This window comes from Schistocerca gregaria, chromosome 3 (assembly GCF_023897955.1).
Source record: "Schistocerca gregaria isolate iqSchGreg1 chromosome 3, iqSchGreg1.2, whole genome shotgun sequence".
Classification (NCBI taxonomy): Eukaryota; Metazoa; Arthropoda; class Insecta; order Orthoptera; family Acrididae; genus Schistocerca; species Schistocerca gregaria.
Genome location: NC_064922.1, coordinates 853,947,028 through 853,967,604, shown reverse-complemented (window position 1 = coordinate 853,967,604; position 20,577 = coordinate 853,947,028). Strand labels below are relative to the sequence as shown.

Below are 20,577 nucleotides of genomic sequence, written 5' to 3'. Positions count from 1 at the left end.
AATAGGAAAATAGGAATGCGGGTAAGCTACTACAAACAGCATAGTGAACGCATTATTGTGGCCAAGATAGATACGAAGCCCACACCTACTACACTAGTACAAGTTTATATGCCAACTAGAAGAAATGTATGATGAAATAAAAAAAATTATTCAGGTAGTGAAGGGAGATGAAAATTTAATAGTCATGGGTGACTGGAATTCAGTAGTAGGAAAAGGGAGAGAAGGAAACGTAGTAGGTGATTATGGACTGGGGCAAAGAAATGAAAGAGGAAGCCTCCTGGTAGAATTTTGCACAGAGCACAACTTAATCATAGGTAACACTTGGTTCAAGAATCATAAAAGAAGGGTGTCTACATGGAAGAAGCCTGGAGATAATAAAAGGTATCAGACAGAGATTTAGGAACCAGGTTTTAAATTGTAAGACATTTCCAGGGGCAGATGTGGACTCTGACCACAATCTATTGGTTATGACCTGTAGATTAAAACTGAAGAAACTGCAAAAAGGTGGGAATTTAAGGAGATGGGACCTGGATAAACTAAAAGAACCAGAGGTTGTACAGAGTTTCAGGGAGAGCATAAGGGAGCAATTGACAGGAAGGGGGAAAAGAAATACAGTAGAAGAAGAATGGTTAGCTTTGAGGGATGAGGTAGTGAAGGCAGCAGAGGATCAAGTAGGTAAAAAGACGAGGGCTACTAGAAATCCTTGGGTAACAGAAGAAATATTGAATTTAATTGAGGAAAGGAGAAAATATAAAAATGCATTAAATGAAGCTGGCAAAAAGGAATACAGACGTCTCAAAAATGAGATCGACAGGAAGTGCAAAATGGCTAAGCAGGGATGGCTAGAGGACAAATGTAAGGATGTAGAGACTTATCTCACTAGGGGTAAGATAGATACTGCCTACAGGAAAATTAAGGAGACCTTTGGAGAAAAGAGAACCACTTGTATGAACATCAAGAGCTCAGATGGAAACCCAGTTCTAAGCAAAGAAGGGAAAGCAGAAAGGTGGAAGGAGTATATAGAGGGTCTATACAAGGGCAATGTACTTGAGGACAATATTATGGAAATGGAAGAGGATGTAGATGAAGACGAAATGGGAGATACGATACTACGTGAAGAGTTTGACAGAGCTCTGAAAGACCTGAGTCGAAACAAGGCCCACGGAGTAGACAACATTCCATTGGAACTACTGACGGCCTTGGGAGAGCCAGTCCTGACAAAACTCTACCATCTGGTGAGCAAGATGTATGAGACAGGCGAAATACCCTCAGACTTCAAGAAGAATATAATAATTCCAATCCCAAAGAAAGCAGGTGTTGACAGATGTGAAAATTACCGAACTATCAGTTTAATAAGTCACAGCTGCAAAATACTAACGCGAATTCTTTACAGACGAATGGAAAAAACTAGTAGAAGCCGACCTCGGGGAAGATCAGTTTGGATTCCGTACAAATGTTGGAACACGTGAGGCAATACTGACCCTACGACTTATCTTAGAAGCTAGATTAAGGAAGGGCAAACCTACGTTTCTAGCATTTGTAGACTTAGAGAAGCTTTTGACAATGTTGACTGGAATACTCTTTTCCAAATTCTGAATGTGGCAGGAGTAAAATATAGGGAGCGACAGGCTATTTGCAATTTGTACAGAAACCAGATGGCAGTTATAAGAGTCGAGGGACATGAAAGGGAAGCAGTGGTTGGGAAGGGAGTGAGACAGGGTTGTAGTCTCTCCCCGATGTTATTCAATTTGTATACTGAGCAAGCAGTAAAGGAAACAAAACAAAAGTTTGGAGTAGGTATTAAAATCCATGGAGAAGAAATAAAAACTTTGAGGTTCGCCGATGACATCGTAATTCTGTCAGAGACAGCAAAGGACTTGGAAGAGCAGTTGAACGGAATGGATAGCGTCTTGAAAGGAAGATATAGGATGAACATCAACAAGAGCAAAATGAAGGAAAATGGATTGTAGTCGAATTAAGTCGGGTGATGCTGAGGGAATTAGATTAGGAAATGAGACACTTAAAGTAGTAAATGAGTTTTGCTATTTGGGGAGAAAAGTAACTGATGATGGTCGAAGTAGAGAGGATATCAAATGTAGACTGGCAATGGCAAAGAAAGCGTTTCTGAAGAAGAGAAATTTGTTAACGTCGAGTCTAGATTTAAGTGTCAGGAAGTCATTTCTGAAAGTATTTGTATGTAGTGTAGCCATGTATGGAAGTGAAACATGGACGATAAATAGTTTAGACAAGAAGAGAATAGAAGCTTTCGAAATGTGGTGCTACAGAAGAATGCTGAAGATTAGATGGGTAGATCACATTACTAATGAGGAAGTATTGAATAGGATTGGGGAGAAGAGAAATTTGTGGCACAACTTGACCAGAAGAAGGGATCGGTTGGTAGGACACATTCTAAGGCATCAGGGGATCACCAATTTAGTATTGGAGGGCAGCGTAGAGGGTAAAAATCGTAGAGGGAGACCAAGAGATGACTACACTAAGCAGATTCAGAAGGATGTGGGTTGCAGTGGGTTCTGGGAGATGAAGAAGCTTGCACAGGATAGAGTAGCATGGAGAGCTGCATCAAACCAGTCTCAGGACTGAAGACAACAACAACAACATTCTCGCAATTAATATTGGATGGAATTATTTGTAGCTGGAAGAACAAGAACTCCTCAGAAAATTTGGATTCTTTATTGCCTATTAGTCAATAACTAGCTGTTCTGTGTGGCATAAAATGAAATACAGGATACATAAAACCAGGCAAGACAAGAGACAAGCAAGACATTTCTTCAGTCCTTAAGCCCTGGCGTTCTGTTTTTTCTCTCTCTCTAATCTTGCTACAGCTTTACATGGTGTACTTTCCTTACTGCGAAAGAATCTATTACCTCATCAAAGTTCGTCAAACGGTTTGCTACATGAAAAATCTAAATGCCGTTGTCTAATACTGAAAAAGCTGTTAATACAAATAGTACCCAAAACTGGTGTGGTTTCTCGATCTGATTACGTCTATTTTGTTACTGTCTGCTAGACAAAAGAAAACAGGCCTTTCAAATATCTCAGCAACTGTAACGCACACCAAGTAAGAGAGGGTGTTTTGGTAATAATGGTCATTTTTATAATATGACAATATAATTCGCGAAGTACCAATATGAAATGCCTGTTTGGCCTACTACCAGCGAAATGCTTTATATTAGGAAATAGTTGCACATTTCATTCATACGCTCCAGTTTTTGACGCATGAGATCAAAAAGTAGTAGTACGAAATGTTTGTATAAATTTGGAATCGTCATATTATTACATAATTTGTGTGATATCCCCGTTTCTTCTCCTTCCTCGCTCTAACAAACTATCTTCTCATCACTAATTCTGTAACTATTCCTATCATTGTCAAAACTCATTCTCCAGTTAAGTCTACTTACCCTGCCAGAATCACCTGTTTAGTTATCCAGTGATTATTCTCCGGTTAGGCGTTATTACGTGTTCGAACAACGTGTTTTCCGCTCTACTCCCGGAATAGAACTTAAGGGCTGCTAGCTGGGAAATGTGCAACTTGCCCTTTCAACTGTAGCGATGTGGCCAAAAATTTTCAGTCAAAATTTCACTTTCTTGGATAAACCGAGAAGATAATACGTAATGTTTCTTACCAGTTATTCCTGTTAGTCGTCTATTTCCACTCTGGTAGTCTGAATCTATGGGCTTCGCTAGTAATTATAACACTGCTTATCAATCGCATAGCGAATCAATCACATAAACAAACGGCATTCAGCCGTTCGGCTTTATACCGCTCAACTCATATAGCCCCGTCCCCTTCTGTCTGCAGGAAAGTTTATTTCTAGATGCTACGAGGAATCCCCTTGCATGGGTATCAAGTACACTATGCATGCATTCAAAAATCAACTTATGATTCATTCAGAAATCAACTAAGAATGTGCTCAAAAAGCAACAGGGGCGCGTTTCAAAATCATTTGAATAATCGATAGAGTAACGTGCGCTAGATGCTTTGTGAAACAAGGTTGTTTTTTCCGTCAAGAATACGAATTTGGCCCCCTTACCACCGAAATTTCCGCCCGGTTCAGATACTCTGTTTCGCTGCGTACACAACCGACAGTGACATTTCTGTAGCCAGAAGTGGGAGAAGGTACAGAAGGTACTACTCATACGCGACTCAGCTGCGCATGCGCATAACCCCTCTTGTAACTGCATAAATGAATCGAATAAACAGTTGTGACCTCACGCTCATCGGAGGTAATTTGTAGTCACGAAGCATTGCATAGTCTTTGCTGTTGGCAAACGCTTGTATGAGGACTGTGTGTTTTTTTTATATGTTGTAATTTAAGTTTTATTCTCTCGTTAATATTTTGTTGCTGCAGCATTATTCTGCAGTAGCGGGATGCGGGAATATCCTTTGTTGCAGTATTGGTTCTTACCAGTCAAAATTAGAAAAAAATTAACTGAAAATTAAAACAATGAAAAATTCCGGGTATTTTCCGGATCTTCCGGTTGTCCCGGGTCCTAAACACACTGATGCTGACGTGCAGCTAACGCTCACCAGCAAATTTTGAGAAATGGAGGGGGCCGATGACGATGTGCTTGCCTTGCTCATATTACTTGCTTTCCTTCTCTAGGCCATAAACATGAACCGATATGCCGGTATTCTGCGCCTCAAATTTAGGTATGTCCTGGATCTTGATGGGGAACTCTATACCGTCAAAGTTATAACACCCACGAATATTATCATACAGTCTGGAACCGCGCGACCGCTACGGTCGCAGGTTCGAATCCTGCCTCGGGCATGGATGTGTGTGATGTCCTTAGGTTAGTTAGGTTTAAATAGTTCTAAGCTCTAGGGGATTGATGACCTCAGAAGTTACGTCCCATAGTGCTCAGAGCCATTGGAACCATTTTGAATATTATCACCTACATGTTATGTACTGGGATGATGAGGATGGTTCCTTCGATCATACTTTTTTTTTTGCAAGCCACGATTGACCATGCAAAACAAGCCTGATCATTTCTATTTTCGACATTAATGCACGCATGCTTATTAGCTATACCTTTAGGGAGCTTGATACAGCTAGACCCTTCATTTACCAGGCAACGGCCTTGCCGCGATGGATACACCGGTTCCCGTCAGATCACCGAAGTTAAGCGCTGTCGGGCGTGGCCGGCACTTGGATGGGTGACCATCCGGGCCCCCATGCGCTGTTGCCATTTTTCTGGGTGCACTCAGCCTTGTGATGCCAATTGAGGAACTACTCGACCGAATAGTAGCGGCTCCGGTCAAAGAAAACCATCATAACGACCGGGAGAGTGGTCTCCTGACCACACGCCCCTCCTATCTGCATCCTCATCTGAGGATGACAAGGCGGTCGGATGGTCCTGGGTTTTGCTTTTTCATTTACCAGATCATAGACATGTGTATGGATGTCCAGTGCAAAATTCTGCCGAGTGCCTTAGCTGAGCTTTTCACATCCACCTCAGAAAACAAGCCCAATATAACACTCGAGGTTGATTCACGAAACCACTCGACAACTGACGTGCTCCGCGTTATCACGCCATCTTTCCCCCAAAAGATAAAGAATACTCGTATCTTCAACGTCAGACTCAACTTTGGGGGAAGGGGGGGGGGGGTGCGATAATTCAATGCAAAGCACCGCACTACATTTAATGGCGGGATACTACAGATCATTGACTACCTTGAGGAGCTCCGTTTCCACGACAGGAAGGCATGCGCTTAGAAATCCAACAGGGTCACAGTACCCTCCTGCTGGGTTACTGATCCTGGTGAACGAGATTCGCTCGTGAAAGGCTTCAGCAATCAGCGAGTACTGCAACTGCGCTACGGTATGACTGACCTGATGTCGTTCACTATAAGGACAGGAGAGGGAACTGCCACTAGCCACAGGATCTCCACTAATACTATAACTAGAACGATTCGGCGGAGTTGGTGAGGCGGATAGGCGTGCGAGCTGTACCCCGTGTGACGGTGCACTGATGAATCGAGCCACTGTGAGAAGGCGGCCAATGGAGGCCAGAGCAATGATGTAGCGGCCGGGGTAGCGGCAGCTGTAGCTCACACACAACACAACGATGGCAATCTATGCGGATGACACAGCCATCCTCGCGCAACACTGAAAACCATCAGACATTACGTCACGTCTACAGACTGCACTCAGAGTGGCTGAGCCTTGGTTGGAGAAATGGCGTGTTAGAGTAAACGTCGACAAGTGGGAAGCCGTTCTGTTCACTAGAAGACCGAAGCAACTGCGCAAACACTGATACTGCAGACCAATAACTCTACATGCACGCCCAATACGTTTCCGTGAGAAAGTCAAATACCTCGGTGTCTGGCTGGACTGGAAATTACTCTGGGGGGACCACATACAACACATGACCAATAGGAGCAAGTGCGAGGCTCAAACAGCTCTACCTTATGCTCAACAGGCGTAGCACACTGAACAGAAGGGTGTCGAGGTCCATGTACATGACACTTATCCGACCCCTGATGACGTACGCAGCTCCTGTCTGGGGATACGCTGCGCCTACACGCCTGCGCCGTCTGCAGCTCATACAAAAGAAAGTACTCAAAATCATAAGCAATGCTCCACGATACACACGCATCGCGGACCTTCATCGGGAATACCGACTTGAGACTCTCACAGAGGTAATCCGCAAACTCACCACAAGACTATACAGAAACTCCAGACATTCGCATAACCTGTTTATTCTGAATCTGGGGAACTATGACAACAACCATAGATGGAAACATAAAAGACCAAAAGACATACTTGTACGGATCCAACATCTACGGCCAAGCACACGCAAACACAATGGTACAGGTGAGCCCCTATTAATCAGACGCCATTACTGGATATCCAGCTGGAATACACTGCCGAATAACTGGCACCACGCAGGGAAGCCGTACCGTACACTGCATGCAGACAAGCTCCACACATCCCCCACACAGTGAGTGGACTTCTAGAGCCTGTTGCAGTCCAGCCTGCTCTTCACACTCGAGGACAATATCCGCCAGTTGTACTATAACAAGGAGACATTAATAAGGCGAATTTAACATAGACACGAAAATTCACACTCAAAATAAGAAATTACTTACTCACTCAAAGTGTCTTCCCACAAGACTCTGAGGCGTTGTTGCTGGAGTCAACTCTCTTTGCCTCGAGTGGATAAAAGAGATAGCGAACACAAAGAGACAAAAACACACAAACAAACAAATGATGAGACGAACAAAGGACGAGTGAGAAAGACTGCGGGAGAGCGATTCCTTATATAGATGTGATGACATAGTATCACGTGATCTCAGTGTGAGCCAATGGGTGTTGAACATTTGGGGGGGGGGGGGGGCTCTCTAGCAGTCCTGGACTGAAAGCTGTATCCCCAGGAGAACTGAGTCTGTGATAACTTATCGGTTTACAGCGAAAGAATTCATACTATGAGTGAAGATGCTATTTGGAATACACACTGGATGATACTGAATTCAGGCTTTGAATCTGATGTCATTATGCGTATATTACGAACTCATCTGAGGAGACTGCAATTAGATATATTCTTGATCAAGGAAGGGATGGTTTTTTTTTTAATTGCATCTCGCTCAAAGTCTGCGAGCTTAGTTATTTTCGGACGTGAATGCTACATACGTGTAATTTTAGGTTGCTGGTATTACGACTAGTGTTTGTTAGATTTAGTTTAGCTTTGCAAAGGCTGAAGCAAATAATTTAGAAAGTCTTGAGGTGATAAAATAGAAAATTTTGAATGGTGTACAGTGGAAAAGATGACATTCTGGGCTAATTTCTTAAACAGAATTTTTCTATAGAGACAAGCTGAGGCATCAAGAAAGCGAACATTAAGTTTTTGTGGGACACTACATAATTTCCGAGGGTTCGACTTGGTTCTTATTTTTACATAGTGATGTGACTTGAGAACTTTCTTAGATGCACACTTTTCATACGTGTTCCGTTAGAATCATGAGCGGTGGAGCAGATTTCTAGCACACAATCTATGATGTCAGTATACGCATGCGGGCTAGACGCTGTGATGTCAGTATACACCCACACAGGGTAGACTTGTCACATATGTTCCATTAGAATTGCGAGAGAGAAAGCAGTCAAATAGATGAGAGGGATGAATAGTGCTCTCTGGTGGCGATACTGTATACTGGGCCTGGACCCTGAGGCGAACACACTGTTTCCCTCCATCTTGGATAAAGGTACTTGCGTCATCAGCTGACGTCATAGCAGCCATTTTGGATTATGTCACGGAGGAGAATGGACGACAGTGCCCTCTGGTGGCAATACTGTGTTCTAGTTCAGTTGAACTCTAGACCTCGTGGCAAATACACTAGTTGGCGGTAGTGCTTCAAATCCTTTAAATAAAAACTAGTGCATGATTTCAGAGTCTTTTAGATGTATTATTATTTCGACGATTTACGAGTTGTTTGGCTCTCTGGACATAAATGTATTTCATTATATGCAAGTGGTTTGCAGATCTGTAGGCTGTATGGTGTGACACCAAGCATGTCAGAGTTGTGTTCTGTATCACTGTGATAAATATACTATTTTTCAAAATTCATCCCTAAATAAATTGTTCCAAAAGAAATAAACTACCCTCTTTCCTCTCTCTAGCAGCCCAGCACAGACTGAGTCATTATCCCACCAATCCCTAGAAAGAGGTGCTGGTCGGGTGACTTAGGTTATTGGAGGTAGCCCAATTGACCTATTTTCCCACCACTTTCTTAGGTTAGTAGGTGGTGCATTGTCCTGATGGTATTTGAGCTCACAGGCAATTTCTGGTTGAGTGGAGGGGTGGGTTAGGTTAGCAGAGGTAGCCCAATTGACCTATCTTCCCGCCAAAATTTGCCATCTTGGATGAGGTCACGACCACAATCTTGGATGACATCATGTGCTGTTGCCACATCTACACTCCGCCATCTTGGATGATGTCATCGCCGCCTCTTGGATAGATCTGGCAACAATGGAGAGTGGCGCAGCATCGGCCTAGCCCACCTACTGTCTTAATAAATACATCAGTATGCTGTAACAGTAAAAACTAAAGAAAGGATCAACTATGCAATGCATTTAATTCACCTCTCATCGCAACCAGAATTCACTATTTTATACAATTCACTTCTGACCAGACTATCACAATACAAAGGAATCTGTAATTCGGTCTTACATCATAATAACTTTTACGTAAAGAACGCCAACTACATGCATACATCGATAGCAGAAACGAAAAAATGCAGCAGTAGAAATTAAATAATGGGCCGTTCATAAAACGTGAATGTTTCGTATCAGTCCGTCACCAACTAAACATTCCATATTCCAAAATTAACTATTGATAATACTTCACTATAAAAAGTACTATATACACGAAAACTAGAAACGGTGATACACTGTAAAGCAGAAATGGAAGATCGGGCCGTCTACACAACGTATGTAATGAGTCTTTCCTTGAAACAAAAATTAACCACTATATACAAATTAATTGAGAGTAGACTTTCAGATAGCAAATTTCCGTAATTTAGATAGATTCTGCAATAACTGCTTCAACATAAGAAATGCTAAACTGCCTAATACACTATGCGATCAAAAGTACCCAGACACACCTAAAAACATAGTTTTCCATATTAGGTGCATTGTGCTGCCACCTAATGCCAGGTACTTCACATCAGCGAACTCAGTATTCATTAGACGTCGTGAGAGAGCAGAATGGGGCACTCCACGGAACTCACGGACTTCGAATGGGATCAGGTGATTGGGTGTCACTTGTCTCATACGTCTGTACGCGAGATTTCCACACTCCTAAACATCCCTAGGTCCACTGTTTCGAAATGTGATAGTGAAGTGGAAACGTGAAGGGACACGTACAGTACAAAAGCGTATACGCCGATCTCGCCTGTTCACTAACAGAGACCGCCGACAGTTGAAGAGGGTCGTAATGTGTAATAGGCAGAAATCTATCCAGACCATCACCCAGGTATTCCAAACTGCATCAGGATCCACTGGAAGTACTATGGCAGTTAGGCAGGAGTTGAGAAACTTGGATTTCATGGTCGAGCGGCTGCTCATAAGTCACACATCACGCTGGTAAATGCCAAACTATGACTCGTTTGGTGTAAGGGGCGTAAACATTGGACGATTGAACAGTGGAAAAACGTTTTGTGGAGTGACTAATCACAGTACACAATGCGGCCATCCGATCGCAGGGTGTGGGTATGGCGAATGCCTGGTTAAAGTCGCATGCCGGCGTGTGTAGTGCCAACAGTAAAATTCGGAGGTGTTGTTGTTATGGTGTGGTCACGTTTTTCATAGAGGAGGCTTGCACGCCATGTTGTTTTGCGTGGCACTATTACAGCAAACGCCTACATTGATGTTTTAAGCACCTTCTTGCTTCCCACTGTTTAAGAGAAATTTTAGGATGGGGACTGCATCTTTCAATACGATCGATCAGCAATTCATAATGCACGGCTTGTGGCGGAGTGGTTACTCGACAATAACATCTCTGTAATGGACTTGGCTGCACAGAGTCCTGACCTGAATCCTATAGAACAACTTTGGGATGTTTTGGAACACCGACTTGAGGTCAGACCTCACTGATCGCCTTCGATACCTTTCCTCAGTGCAGCACTCCATGAAGAATGGGCTGCCATTCCCCAAGAAAGCTTCCAGCAGCTGACTGAACGTGTACCTGCGAGAGTAAAAGCTGACCTCAAGGCTTAAGGTGGGCCAACACCATATTGAATTCCAGCATGGAGGACGTCACGAATTTGTAAGTCATTTTCTTCCAGGTGTCCAAATACTTTTGATCACATAGTGTACATCGATAACAGAAACGCTAAAATGCAACGGAAGTAGACCATTATTAACGGACCTTCCGTAAAACATTAATTATTTGTAGCAGTCCGTCACCAACACAACATTCCACAATGAATTTTTGATAATATCTCACCATAGAAAGTCATATGAGTGACAGAAACGGCAATATCCTGTAACAACACAAATGGAAGGACGGGCTGTCTACACAATGTATGTAATTCGTCTCTCATTGGGACGAAAATTCACTATTGTATACAAATTACTTGCAATCAGACTTTCACATAATAAATTTCCGTAATTGAGACAGACCCAGTAATAACTGCTTCAGCATAAAAACGCCGAAGTGCCCATATACATCGACAACAGAAACGTCAAAATAAAGCAGAAATAGAAAATTAGTAATGGGCCGTCCAAAAAACGTGAACTATTTGTAACTATACGCACTAGCATCAACTATACACATCGAATTATTAATAATGTATCAATTTAGAAAGTTCTACATACACGAAAATAGCAACGGCGGTATACTGTAACAACAGAAACGGAAGAACGGGCCGTCTACACAACGTGTGTAATTCATCTTTTATCGGAACAATAATTTCGCTATTGTATGCCAATTACTTGCGATCAGATTTTCACATAACAAATTTTCGTAATTTAGACAGATCTATAACAATTGCTTCAGCATGAAAAGTGCCTAAGAGCCTGCATATACCGATAACAGAAACGTCAAAATAAAGCAGAAGTAGAAAATTAATAGTGAGCCGTCAATAAAACGTGAATTGCACGGGTGTCCAAAATTAAAGCAGCAAACTACCATTTCCCCATAATGTGTCTAATTCACGATATAGTCATACAAACTGTCAACAGATGTCGTTACGCTCGTGTTCTGCACGGAAGATGGCGTTCTGATCAACGGATAATCACTCCAGTATGGACGTCAGAGCGCCTGTCAAGCGGGGTGCTGTTTGCAGGGTAGTCCACATCAACAATCACTGTGTACTGTCACAGAGAAGACGCCTACAGACTCTCTGCTGTGGAGGGCTACAGGAAGAATGGAAGCAGGACAGTTGCAAACTGATGTGGCCTGCTGGCTTAATGTGCATTGTTCTGTTGTTCTCGGATGAGGCGACCGAAACTGTATTCCAGAGCCCAGGACAGCGCCGACCACATGTGACATCAGAATGAGTGGATAGTTATTGGACTGTAAGGACACTATGGTACCGCCTTAGTACTGCACTGCAACAGGCATCTGGTCTCGGAGCATCTACTGGACGTGTTGCAGCGAGGGAAATGTTGTATGGAAGGTTTCTGCAGAGTGACTTTTATTGCTGGAGACCTGCTGTCTGCCTACATCTGGCGTATCTTCACAGAAGGGAACATCTAGAGTGGAGCCATCAAAATACCACCTGGACGGTCCAATGGTGGGACAATGTTCTTTCCACAGATGAGTCCCAATTTTGTTTGAAGAGTGAGTGTCGAAAGATTCGCAACTGGAGGGCGTGCGGAACATGATTTTGAGACCCACACATTCTGGAAAGAGACTGTCCATAAAGCGTGAATTATTTGTAGCAGTCCGCACAATCGTCAACATTTCACATTGAATTGTTAATAATAAAGAAAGTGCAATAAGCAGGAGGGCAACAAGGACGCTGACCCACATTCCGTTGTTGCCAGATGTATCCAAGATGACAGCAATAACGGCATCCAAGATGGCGGCGTGTAGTCTTGGCAACAGTGCATGACGTCATTCGAGATGGCAGCTATGATGCCATTCAAGATGGCGGATTTCGCCAGGAAGTTCGAATTTTGGCGGTAAGATAGGTCCATTGGGCTAATTCCCTTAACCTAACCCCCTCCCTTCCCCATCCTCAGAAAAATGGCGAGAAGCTCAAATTCCAACAGGATAATGCATCACACCTCCACTGAACTAAGAAAATCGCGCGAAGATAGATCACTTGGGCTATCTCCACTAACCTAAGTCACCCAACTGCCACCTCTTCCTAGGGATTGGTGGGAAAAGGAATGGAGAAAGTAAGGAAGGAGAGTACTTTATATATTTTGGAACAATTTATTTAGGTATAGAGTATATTTATCACCGTGATACAGAACACACACTCTGACATGCTTGGCATCACGCCACACAGCCTGAAGACATGTGAATCACTAAAAGACTCTGCAAACATGCTTCCTAATCGTCAGCTGTCGAAATCATGCACCAGTCTTTGTTCACACAATTTGAGCCACTATCGCCATCCAGTGTATGTGTTTGCCAGGAGGTCCAGAGCACAACTGCACAGCGCCACCACCAGATGGTGCTGTCATCCTAGATGGCGGCCATGACACAAGTACCTTTAGACCTGTGATGTCACAGACACACTGATAGGGTTCCCACCCTGAATCCAAGAAAGCGGTGGCGGGAAATTCAAAAAGTGCTACGCTCCCCTTCCATGCTGGAAATTCAAATTTTGTCACGTTTTCGCGAGTATCATGCCCACCTGGACTTGGAAGGAAATAGTTAGTCTCCATCACGATCCTCAACCGACCGCCACGTCCCCTTACCAACCCATATTGACACGATAACATGCATTAATGTGCACTAACGTGCACTAACGTGCACTAGTCGGCCGCTATGGCCCACAGGTTCTAGGCGCTTCAGTCTGGAACCGCGCGGCCGCTGCGGTCGCAGGTTCGAATCCTGCCTAGGGCATGGATGATTGTGATGTCCTTAGGTTAGTTAGGTTTAAGTAGTTCTAAGTTCAGGGGCCTGATGACCTCAGATATTAAGTCCCATAGTGCTCAGGGCCATTTTGAACCATTTTGAACCATTTGAACGTGCAATAACGTGTACTAACGTGGACAGCACATGATGTCATCCAAGATGGAGGCCGTGACGTCAGTTGATGACGCAAGTGCCACACTCCCCTGGCAGGAAGTTTGAATTTTGGCGGAAAGATAAATCAATTGGGCTACCGCTGCTAACCTCAAAAAGTGGTGCGAAAGAATGGACACTTGGGCTACCTCCACTAACCTATGCCACCCGACCACCATCTCCTGCTAGGGATTCGTGGGAGAATGACTCAGTCTGCACTGGGACGGTGGAAGGAGGAAGGAGTGTACTTTATTTATTTTCGAACAATTTATTTAGGGAAGGAGTATATTTATTACACTGATACAAAACACATGCGGACTGCTCGTGACATGTGTGTGTGACACGCATACAAACGGCAGCGAAGTGACGCGACCGTCAGCTGTCAAACCACACACAGACGCCTGTTAAGGTCCCTCACGCATGAGGCTGTGGCGCCCCTTTCATTCTTGACACCTGAGAAATTCCTCGTGAAATACATGATCATTTAGGCGCCGTTGATGACACTACCGGACGCGCATGTAGTCACAGCCACGAGAGGCCGCCGTACGCAGGTGAAAGTTGCCTCTATTTTCGAGTATACAGTCACTGTTATACTGACGTCACAGAACTCCAAGGCGTGCTCACACAGCCCCCATATGCGAGACACCTCCGAGCAGCACGTGTCTTCACCGTTGATGACAGAGTAGTTGCAAACCTTCGTATTGCATCTAACAATGATCTCAAATCTTATACTCATTTCACGTGACTATGTAAAAAATAAGAACCGACTTGACCTCGTAGAAATTGTATAGTGTCCCAGAAATAGTTAACGCTCGCTTTCTTGATCTCTCAGCTGGTATGTACGAAAATTCTTGCTCTAACAGAAGCTGTTCATGAAAATAACGCAGAATAACGTCGAATGCAGTCTTCCTCGCGGATCTAACGTGGTACCCACTCCATCATGTGTTAGCCTTCTTGCTTTCAACATACACAAACGTTACCTCCGCTAAGTAGAGGCTCCTATGTCCCAGCCCAAAGGATGTGAATGAATCGAGCATTATGATTGGCTCTTATCGAATTTACCTGCCGAATTACTGATGCCACCGGTATCGAAGCACCATTCAACTTTTCTTTCTTTCTGCAGGTAGGACTTTCAGCGGTAAAATTATTTTGCACAGACTGCTAAATTGTACTCACAGTTAAACCCCCAAAATTATCTACAGTACATCAAATACATACGAGACTCACAAGAATATTGGAAGCGACGATCATATTTACCAGTCTCACTACAATCAAATATTATAACGATTGTCGCAACAGTCTGACACTGCTCTTGACGGTTGTGCTTCTGGTACAAATCTCAATATCTATAGTGCACATAATATAATTTGCCACATAAAAAATTTCTCTCGGTTATCGATGTGCTGAATCTAGACGTCCCTCACCATAGTACACACTGCCATCCTCTCAATGCAATATATACACATTTTACACAATGTAAGCTACAGTAACTTTACAATGTTATGAATACATATTTTACACAAACAGAGCAGTTATCTTTTATATCTGTACAGTACCTAGGAAAATTATGGTATACATACACTCACACCGGCCATATGTCACAATGCTCCTCAGTCCTAGGGAAGCACTGTCAACCTTTTCTTTATTTCTACAGATGTGACATTCAGCAGCAATAAACTATTTTACACTTATCACCACATTGCACTGACAACTAAACTTCACAAAGTCCCATACATATCGTCAAATACGGAAAGACTGTTACTCAGTTACACTGCTCTCCCACTGAGGACAGGAGCTTGACTATTAGAGCGTGAAACCGATATCCAACCCAGCAGTATATCACTGCATACCATGTCGATGTAGTAAACATGTTGTTGTTGTTGTTGTGGTCTTCAGTCCTGAGACTGGTTTGATGCAGCTCTCCATGCTACTCTATCCTGTGCAAGCTTCTTCATCCCCCAGTACCTACTGCAACCTACAGCCTTCTGAATATGATTAGTGGATTCATTTCTTGATCTCCCTCTACGATTTTTACCCTCCACGCTGCCCTCCAATACTAAATTGGTGATCCCTTGATGCCTCAGAACATGTCCTACCAACCGATCCCTTCTTCTAGTCAAGTTGTGCCACAAACTTCTCTTCTCCCCAATCCTACTCAATACTTCCTCATTAGTTATGTGATCTACCCATCTAATCTTCAGCATTCTTCTGTAGCGCCACATTTCGAAAGCTTCTATTCTCTTCTTGTCCAAACTATTTATCGTCCATGTTTCACTTCCATCCAGGGCTACACTCCATACAAATACTTTCAGAAATGACTTCCTGACACTTAAATCTAGACTCGATGTTAACAAATTTCTCTTCTTCAGAAACCATTTCCAATCTACATTTTATATCCTCTCTACTTCGACCATCATCAGTTATTTTGCTCCCCAAATAGCAAAACTCCTTTACTACTTTAAGTGTCTCATTTCCTAATCTAATTCCCTCAGCATCACCCGAATTGTTTTGCTTTTGTTGATGTTCATCTTATATCCTCCTTTCAAGACACTGTCCATTCCATTCAACTGCTCTTCCATGTCCTTTGCTGTCTCTGACAGAATTACAATGTCATCGGCGAACCTCAAAGTTTTTATTTCTTCTCCATGGATTTTAATACCTACTCCGAATTTTTCTTTTGTTTCCTTTACTGCTTGCTCAATATACAGATTGAATAACAGCGGGGAGAGGCTACAACCCTGTCTTACTCGCTTCCCAACCACTGCTTCCTTATCATGTCCTTCGACTCTTATAACTGCCATCTGGTTTCTGAACAAATTGTACATTGCATTTCGCTTCCTGTATTTTACCCCTGCCACCTTTAGAATTGGAAAGAGAGTATTCCAGTCAACATTGTCAAAAGCTTTCTCTAAGTCTACAAATGCTAGAAACGTTGGTTTGCCTTCCCTTAATCTTTCTTCTAAGATAAGTTGTAAGGTCATTATTGCCTCACGTGTTCCAGTATTTCTACGGAATCCAAACTGATCTTCCCCGAGGTCGGCTTCTACTAGTTTTTCCATTCGTCTGTAAAGAATTCGTGTTAGTATTTTGCATCTGTGGCTTATTAAACTGATAGTTCGGTAATTTTCACATCTGTCAACACCTGCTTTCTATGGGATCGGAATTATTATATTCTTCTTGAAGTCTGAGGGTATATCGCCTGTTCCATACATCTTGCTCACCAGATGGTAGAGTTTTGTCAGAATTGGTTCTCCCAAGGCCGTCAGTAGTTCCAATGGGATGTTGTCTACTCCAGGGGCCTTGTTTCCACTCAGGTCATTCATATTTTGTAGTAAACATACAATTCATATACTCTGCCATACAAAATCATCCCTTTTACATCAGAGCACCCTCAGCGGACGAAGTCGCTCTCATAAGTGCTCTACAAAGTCAGGATCGTTTCCTCTCGGCACAAACGCGTTACCGCTTCTGCTCCGAATCTGCTTCCTTGCTTTCTCGCTTTTCTACGCACATCTCCAGACTCGAGGATTACAAGAACACACGTATTTTTACATGGTTCGCCATAATATTAGACCATTTTCGCGGTACTTCTGGATATCAAGAGCTAGGCAGCATCCTACTGATCGCTAGCGCAACATAATTCCCAAGATATAGACTGGAAATTATTTCTCTACAAACCCCAAACTTTAGCAAGGTGCAGCGTGCTGCAAATCACTGAGTAACTAGAAACAAATATAGGAAATGATATTTCCACTCTCGAATACCGATGTCAGTGATGTAGCAGATTCCAAATCATCCCTATAATTTACAAGCCAACTAAGGTCTTTCCCATGTCTAGAGAACAGGCAAATGTGTCTACCACGTGCTAGATGCACACACCACGATCGATCTTCTTTCAACTAAATGAAGGCGCGAAATGTGAAGGAGTCAACCGAACAATTCACATGGGAGGGAATAATGGTCCAGTGCAAACGAACCTACATACACAATCTTCTCAAATATCCACTTGATCACGAAAGTCACCCAACACGTACTAAGTATTAGTTCACTATTCAGTCGTCTACACGATGGCAAAGTTTACTCAGATACATTCCTACACTCCAACAGGCCTCTGCATTCAGACGGCTGCTGCTGTTAACTGGAAACATGAATCATTCCCACCACAGACCATGCATGCACGTAATCATTCTAGAAAACCGGTCATATATTTGTTTTATCATTATACTTACAATTAAATGTTACGATCGCGGTCTCAATTGATTGACATTCGACAATGAGTGAAGTATCGGAAATACACCCTGCTGAAGGCTGTGGCTCTGGAAATGGAAATATCTGTACTTTCCTTATGACTGGACTTAGTCATCTCCTTTACACAAATCAGAACACAAACACATACATTATAAGCCTGATGCTCATATGCAAACATATCATGCACCCCCACTACTACTAAGTATAATAATACTTTACCAATAAATGATTCTGCATGATGCAAAATAACGCTGACCAAATATCAACAATGGGTGGGCATGTCCCTTACGTTTGTCTTGCGAGTGCTACCACTATGTCTAAGAAAGAGAGATGTAATTGGTCAGATGATAAAAAAAAGCCGATTGCAACATCTTCTGTACGTTGCCATCAAAAGCGGTCTGGTTCTATAGCTGCACACAAGTATCCATGTTAAAAGCTATACCTGCTTTAAAAATTGAGGTGGTTTTTTCCGGACAAATACCGTGACGGCGATCATAGGAATGTGTATTATCAGACCAACATGTAGCCCACGATGCAACCTAGTAATAAAATTAACGAATTTTGAAAGTGATTCGGTTAAGGAACGTGGTATGTAAGCAGTATTTGCGGCTCCCTCACACTGCCCTAGCTAGATAATTCTATAGTATTTGTACCGCTTTCCGTCTCGATACCATATCACAGGTTCTGCGATATATCCTCTGAGTTATAGGCGATGACTGATTGAGAAGGAACACAAACAGTAGTAGCAGATGATGTGCTGATTGAGGTTGTAAGAAAATGTACACTAGCTTCTCAAATCTCGAGTGTTACGCTATCTGCTAGAAATGATGTCCATGATTTCGAATCAGGTCTTTCTATTGAAGCACATACCTGCATCGGATCACAGCCACAACTGTATCATATTTCTGGCACTCTTTATATCTCCCAAACGAGTCACCTTCCTCGAACCTGTCTGCTAAAGTAAAATTACAACCTGGTTTTAGCCAGTCCCTACTCATCTTGCAGCTGTGGCCATTTCTACTGCTTCACACATGTGATCCTTCCATTTTAAGTCGGAACTGAGGAGAAGTCGGAGAAAACCATACACACCACCTTCCGAAAACCGTGTAGAAACAGAGCCTCCTGAGTTAGTGCAATAGGGAGTATGTTTTGACCATTCTATAGAAATGCCCACATTGTGGTGCATCCCCAAATTACATACAAGTACTACAGACCCACGTCCATTCAAATTTATCACCCCAACATGCTATCATCGTTTTTCTGTACCCCCCCCCCCCCCTCAACACAGAAAAATTACGAACTATAAAAGGCCCACTAATTTCATCCGATATAGATGTCACCTTGAAACGTCCCCTTTGAAAAATTATACAAGACTGTGCTTAAACTGAAACACAATATTTTTTTTGCGCAACGCAATCTGACTTCCAAAAATCCCTACGAAAGAATGGCCCTGACTAACATTAACCTATACGTTTCACAAATCACTTACCTCACAAAAATCTTCGTTACTCTAGCTACTGCAATACAGCGAGCGCCACTACTGCCAGCTAAACTACTGAAGGCACTAACTACTGATAGGCATAGTTAGCAAATGAAAGATTTTAATACAGAACAAACAATGTATTTACCTTAATAGTCATAATATATATATATATCAGTTCATGACACCAATTCTTACAAATTTCAAAACTCCGCCATCTCTCTCCCCACGTCCACCACTGCTGGCGGCTCACCTCCAACTGCGCAACGCTACGCGCTGTTCACAGCCATCTGCCCAACACTACAATGGCAGACAACAATGCAAACTACCCACAGACTGCGCACAGCACAGCCAGTGATTTTTCATACAGAGCGCTACGTGGCGTTACCAATAAGAAAACCTAAACAGCCTACTTACAACCTAAGCACCGATGCTGACACAATGACGCAAAGCTGCGGTGTGGTCCAGTCTGGAGAAGGAGATTTCGCAATGCCTCCAAGAATAGCACAGCGTGCAGCTCTCCAAGCATTCCTGACGGTATACCCAGTCTCTTAGCGAATTAACACCTCAAATTGCTGCTGCTCCTACCACCTGCGTGGCACGATCCAATTACATATACAGGCAGTGCAGAAGCCACTTTAAAGTTCGATCACCTATACCCCAGGCGAATGATCGTATCCCACAGACTATACTAAATCGCATAAGACGCTGTCTCTGGTCCTGTTTAGTTGTTTGATACACTGTTTTCTAACACGCCTTTGTACAATGCCAAACATTTCGTTCATCTGCCACGACTTCGAGCCCTATGCCTGATTCTAAACTGACATTAAGAAGTTCTGATTGTAGGCATGGCGCAGGTAACTAGACGTTGCACGGCGTAAATCATTTTCTTACAGCGGATAGCATAACACACCACACATTGGCTCATATTAAATAAAAGATAGGTGCAACATAATGAAACCGGAAGAGCTTTACAGCCTTGGCATAAGTTTCCAAACTACAGTCTGAAAGTGATTCACGAGCTCTTCATTTAGACTCGTCTTTCACGCTGACAGAATATCTGATGGCTTTTCGTTCTCTTTCGACTGTTTTCTCATATTGCACTCGTGTACGCAATCAGTGTTTTGGTGCTATACACCCCAGAA

The 20,577-nt window shown here is 42.9% G+C and overlaps 1 pseudogene; it reads left to right on the top strand.

The window, feature by feature from the left end:
• Positions 1–5,093: 5,093 nt before the first annotated feature.
• Positions 5,094–5,211, top strand: LOC126356566 (5S ribosomal RNA; annotated as a pseudogene).
• The last annotated feature ends 15,366 nt before the right edge of the window (positions 5,212–20,577 follow it).